Source organism: Arachis ipaensis, chromosome B07, assembly GCF_000816755.2.
Source record: "Arachis ipaensis cultivar K30076 chromosome B07, Araip1.1, whole genome shotgun sequence".
In the NCBI taxonomy this organism is placed as follows: Eukaryota; Viridiplantae; Streptophyta; class Magnoliopsida; order Fabales; family Fabaceae; genus Arachis; species Arachis ipaensis.
Window position 1 is genome coordinate 2,840,765 of NC_029791.2, and position 6,710 is coordinate 2,847,474.

A 6,710-nucleotide genomic window follows, 5' to 3' on the forward strand; every position below is an offset into this window, starting at 1 on the left:
ACAACGGGAAATTTGATCTCATAGAGTTCAATTCCCGTTCTCAACCCATGACCAATATGAGCTCGAAGTTTCCTTCGTAACTCGTGGAACTTCAAACAATTTTTTTCATTTCTAAAAAAATTAGCCAAGACCATTATCATATTCTTATTATATTCTCTTTCAGTTACTTTTTTAAGTGTTAGAAACAAGAGACCAATCTAAAAAAAGTATTTTGTGTATTATTCAGTTTGGAAAAAATACAGTGTATAAGTGATATATATAGCTGCTAGAGAAATCAAACTAATAAACGCATAGAATCCGACAATTAATATACAGATACGCTATATAAATACAAATGATATTGATTGATCTAATTTGATTCTAATAATTTTTTATTTCGTTCATTTATGTCTATGGGTTCTAGTTTTTGTAGCTGGCTACTTTACTTGAGAAGGACAGCCATGAATGAAGCATTTATCATGTAACAAGAAGATATACTAAATGAGAGGTTATTGGAAGAAAAGAAGAGCAAGACAGAGGGGAGAGGGGTTGGCAGGAGGCAATTAAGCGGCGAACCAGAGAATGCAATCAATGCATGCAACAGATTTAAAGGGCAAAAGATGAAGAAGATATCTGAAAATCTAATCCTAGAGAGAGGAAAATATGAAGAGAGAGACGTGTTTTTGCATAATTTTGAGTTGCTGTAGAAGGAGAAAAAGTGTTGGCATTGTCTGTGCTTGCATTGATAATTGTAGGAAATAAAATTCGAAATAATTATATCTCTTTTGATGTAAAAAAAAAAACCTAAGCTCTAATACCATGTTGAAGCAAGAGACCGATCTAAAGAAAGTGTTTTATATATTATTCAGTCTGAAAAAATACAATGTACAAGGGGTATATATAGCTGCTAGAGGAAACAAAGTAATAAACACATAAAATCTGACAATTAATATACAGATACGCTATATAAATACAAATGATACTAATTGATCTAATTTGATTTTAATAATTTTTTATTTCGTTCATCTACGTCTATGAGTTTTAGTTTTTGTAGCTGGCTGCTTTACTTGAGAAGGACAACCATGGATGAAGCATTTATCATGTAACAAGAAGAGATACTAAAAGAGAGGTTATTGAAAGAAAAAAAGAGTAGGACAGAGGGGAGAGGGGCTGGCAAGAGGCAATTAGGCGGCAAACCAGAGAATGCAATCAATGCATGCAACAGATTTAAGGGACAAAATGTGAAGAAGATATCTGAAAATCTGATCCTAAAGAGAGAAAAATCTGAAGAGAGAGACATGTTTTTGCATAATTTTGAGTTGCTGTAGAAGGAAAAAAGTGTTGGCATTGTCTGTGTTTGCATTGATAATTTTAGGAAATACAATTCGAAATAATTATATATCTTTTGATGTAAAAAAAAAATAACCTAAGCTCTGATACTATGTTAGAATCAAGAGACCAATCTAAATAAAGTGCTTTGTGTATTATTCAGTCTGGGAAAAATACAATATACAAGGGATATATATAGCTGCTAGAGAAATCAAAGTAATAAACGCATAGAATCCGACAATTAATATACAGATACGCTATATAAATACAAATGATACTAATTGATCTAATTTGATTCTAATAATTTTTTATTTCGTTCATCTATGTCTATGGGTTTTTACTTTTGTAGCTGGTTGCTTTACTTGAGAAGGACAGCCATGGATGAAGTATTTATCATGTAACAAGAAGAGATACTAAAGGAGAGGTTATTGGAAGAAACGATGAGCAAGACAGAGGGGAGAAGGGTTGGCAGGAGGCAATTAGGCTGCGAACCAGAGAATGCAATCAATGCATGCAACAGATTTAAGGGCCAAAAGGTGAAAAAGATATCTGAAAATCTGATCCTAGAGAGAGAAAAATCGGAAGAAAGAGGCGTGTTTTTGCATAATTCTGAGTTGCTGTAGAAGGAGAAAAAGTGTTGGCATTGTATGTGCTTGCATTGATAATTTTAGGAAATAAAATTCGAAATAATTATATCTCTTTTGATGTAAAAAAAATAACCTAAGCTCTGATACCATGTTAAAAACAAGAGACCAATCTAAAGAAAATGTTTTGTGTATTATTCAGTTTGGAAAAAATACAATGTACAAGGGGTATATATAGCTGCTAGAGGAACCAAAGTAATAAACGCATAGAATCCGATAATTAATATACAGATGCGCTATATAAATACAAATGATACTAATTGATCTAATTTGATTCTAATAATTTTTTATTTCGTTCATCTATGTCTATGGGTTTTAGTTTTTGTAGCTGGCTGCTTTACTTGAGAAGGACAGCCATGGATAAAACATTTATCATGTGACAAGAAGAGATACTAAAGGAGAGGTTATTGGAAGAAAAGAAGAGCAGGATAGAGGGGAGAGGGGCTGTCAGGAGGCAATTAGGCGGCGAACCAGAGAATGCAATCAATGCATACAACAGAATTAAGGGGCAAAAGGTGAAGAAGATATCTGAAAATCTGATCCTAAAGAAAGAAAAATCTGAAGAGAGAGACGTGTTTTTGCATAATTTTGAGTTGCTATAGAAGGAGAAAAAATGTTGGCATTGTCTGTGCTTGCATTGATAATTTTAGGAAATAAAATTCGAAATAATTATATCTCTTTTGATGTAAAAAAAAAAATAACCTAAACTCTGATACCATGTTAAAAACGAGATACCAATCTAAAGAATGTGTTTTGTGTATTATTTAGTCTGGAAAAATACAATGTACAAGGGGTATATATAGCTATTAGAAGAATCAAAGTAATAAACGCATAGAATCCGACAATTAATATACAGATACCCTATATAAATACTAATGATAATAATTGATCTAATTTGATTCTAATTATTCTCTTAACACTAAGGTTGTTGTATAGCACGATTCAAAAACTATATACACGTAGATATATAAACAAGCAGCACCGTTGTCGTTATCGTCATCATCGTATTTTTTACTATAAAAGATTCGGACGCAGATATTATTATCCATGAAAGACGAAAATTAAAGTTATACCCATGAAAGATACACTTTTACCGACAAAATTATCCAAATCCTAAAAATTAAATAAACTTTTCAAACTACCTTCTAATATAACCTAACTCTAACATCTAATTTTACTTCACACAACTACTCTCCCGACCCTAAATCCTACCACCAATTTCATCCTCAACTACCATTATCACTGCCGCCATCACCATCACCACCACCGTCACTTTTCTTTCCACATCCCAAAAACAAACCTTTTCCAATCATAACCCGAATTAATCATTATTCCCACTCCTCCTTTTCTATGCTGTTGCAATCTCTCTAACCACCAATTTTTCTCCTCTCCAATCTTCCATCACCGATCTCCGTTCCACCTCTGTAATAGTGGGCGGAGTTGTTTGTGATGATTCTTTCATTCGAGAGTTTCGATCTCATCAAAGATTGCTATGAATATGAGTTTAAAATTTCACTCCCTCCACGTTTTTTCTCAAATTGTGTCGACTATCGAAGTGCGATGTCAGAAAATATTTCTGTTTTTTCTGCTGTCGATTCAGTGATTGCATCGCTACTATTAACTATCATTGTGGCAGTGCCATGGTGGTTTCTATTTTATAGAGGGTTTTGATGGTGATTCTTCTATTTTGCGATGAAGTTTAAGATTCCGCATTGATTTTTGCCAATGCAAAAGAATTTTAGGAGTGTTCGTGCTCTCAGCCTTAGTCTCATGGGTTCGATTTGATCGATCTTAATCGTAGTAATTTGCATTTGGAGGACAAAAACAAAAAAAAAGAAGAAAAAAATAGAACTTTAGAATTTGATCGCTTTTAACTTTTGCCGCTATTTCCTTGTGAAGCTTCTCGCCACCCAAACCTCCACAGGTAATCCGCCGACGCCATGTGCCGCATCTCTGCGTCGAGCCGTCGACGAGTTTGCTGATGTCAGAATCATCGTTGTAGGGCTACCAGAATGTTGCCAGTGAGGGCAGAGAGGGATGGTTGGAGATTGCTTCGCTGGCATGCGTCTTCAACGCGCAGCAAGCTACCTGCAGTAGTGGAGCGGTTCGGAGACGATCGAAGAAGACATTGCGATGGTGGTGTGGGTGGCGGGTGAGGGTGTGGTAGGAGTAGTAATGGGAGTGCAGTGATGGGTCATTGCATTGGGACTGGTCTTTATGGATTTGTGTTTGACATATTAAGTGCTCTCTTTCTTTTTTCTCTTTTCTCTTTTTTCTGTCTTTCTCTATCTGGTGGTGGTGGTGGTGGTGGCAGTGATGGTACTAATTGAGGATGAAAGTGGTGGTAGGTTGGGAGAGTGGTGGTGTGAACTAAAATTAGAGGTTAGAGTTAGGTTATATTAGAGGATAGTTTGAGAATTTTACTTAATTTTTTAGAGTTTAGATAATTTTGTCGGTAAAAATGCATCTTTCATGAGTATAACTTTAATTTTCGCCTTTCTTAGATAGAAATGTCAACGTCTAAATCTTTCATAGTAAAAAATGACTATTTACTCGAAAAAATAATTTTTATAAAATCATAGATGCAATGCGAATAAAAAAATTAAAGATTCTTCCTCTACAACCATCATCAACAATTAATCTCCCCTATTATCACTCTCTCTATAAACATGTGTGTTAGCTTAAGGGACCAATTTCTCTCAGATTAGTATCTTCCTAATGAGTGGCTCTGAGTTTATGAATCTTCTAAGGCTGCTACCACTATAGTCTTTGAGTCCATTTCGATAATGATCTTCCTCAAATCTAGATCCCAGACATTTTGGAACCCATGCAAAATTTTTTTTTATATATTTATTTTAAATTAAATATAATATTAAAATATAATTTAATCTTATATATTTTACATCAAACACAATATAAAAAATTAATTTAATCTTAGACTCTCAATTTTAGTATTCTTTTTCAAATGCAGCCTAAACAAATATTTATAAACAAATACATTTTAATACCATAACTACCATAGATAATGAATGAGTGTAAAATAAAATCTTTATTTCATTCATATTAAATACATTCAATACCACAACTACTACAGCTAATTAGTTATCATAAAATAAAACCATTTTCTCTATTTTAGACTAATGACTAACCTAGTAATAAAATAGAATAATATCTTTCAAATTAAAATAGAATTCATTTTCTCTATTTGTTGCTTTAGACACATTATCATCAAGAGCAAGTAAGTGAAACCTGGAACCTACATATGGCAAGAAAAAAAAAAGTCTAGGACCAACAGCTTTATTAAATTATGGTTAGCATCTAACCAACAAAAAAAAAAGTGAGTAATCCTACATTATTTGATGAAATCTAACACCATTAAAAACATCATTAATAACTATTTGATAACTACAAATCACAAAAATTACTGACCCTAGCACTCCTCGTTTATATAACTTCTCTTGTGTTAGATTTTGTTTTTAAGGAACCACATCTTTTCATAGTTTTAACTGCATCTTTATGTAAAGAAAGGAGCTCACCAAATCCTTTCATATCTAATGAGTAATGACACATACTTTGTCTTTTAATTTTGGATATATACTTTCTTTTATGGTTTAATTACTCCATTGGTCTCTATAGTTTCGCGAAATTTTCAATGAGATTCTTATACTTTTTTTTTTCCTTTTAATTGGGTCCCTACACCAATTTTTTTTTTCAATTAGGTCATTCATAGCCGTAATTGGCTTAATTTTATAAGGACCCAACTAAAAAAAAAATTGGTGCAAGAACCTAAATAAAAGGAAAAAAAGTGTAAGAAACCTAATTAAAAAAAATTAGTGTAAGGACTCAATTAAAAGAAAAAAAATACAAAAACCTAATTAAAAATTTTACAAAACTATAAAGATTAATAGAGTAATTAAACCTTTTTTTATTTGCTTTCAAATGATTTCCATTAAATTGTGTTCATTATAGTTGCTATTGGGATTTAGATAAATTAAAAACAATTATACTATTTCTTTTTAATAACATGACATATGATGAGACATATTTTTCTTATATGTTATGTTATGTTATTCAAACCATATTACTAAAATTAATCTAGAGTTATTTATTAGAATAATGTAGAGTTGTACATGAGAGAGATAGAAAATAATGTTGAAATCAGTTAGAAAGTTACACCAACTAACAAAAACAGAATTTTTTCTAACTTACTCCTAATAATATAGTTTTTCATTTTAATGAATACAATAGTCCTTCAATCTCAACTAACTAGTTAATGATAATAGTTGTTATTCACACTTCACATAGTCAAATAAAAAAACTAAGGAAGACTAAAGTGAAAAATTATTAACTATTTATTAGGAAAATTGAGTGTTATATATGAGTTATGCTATGTGTACACCAAAATCAGCCACCAAAGTCAGTCACCAATATAAAATACATACTGAAATATAAATACATATTGAAAATAAATTAAACTATACATGTATTAAATATAAATACATTGATAACTGATTTTAGTAGCTGATTTTAGTGTACAAATAACATTTTTGGTTATTTATATAACATAAGCTAAGTATTGATAGAATCAGACTTCCTAAGTACTTGTTTAATTTTTCAGGAGAAATATTAGAGGATATTAGAATTTATTATTTTTAGTTATCAATTAATTAATTATTAGTATTTAAAAATATAGAATAAAATATATATGTTGTTATGTAGATTATTAGATTTAATTAAAAATTTGAATTAATAATTAAG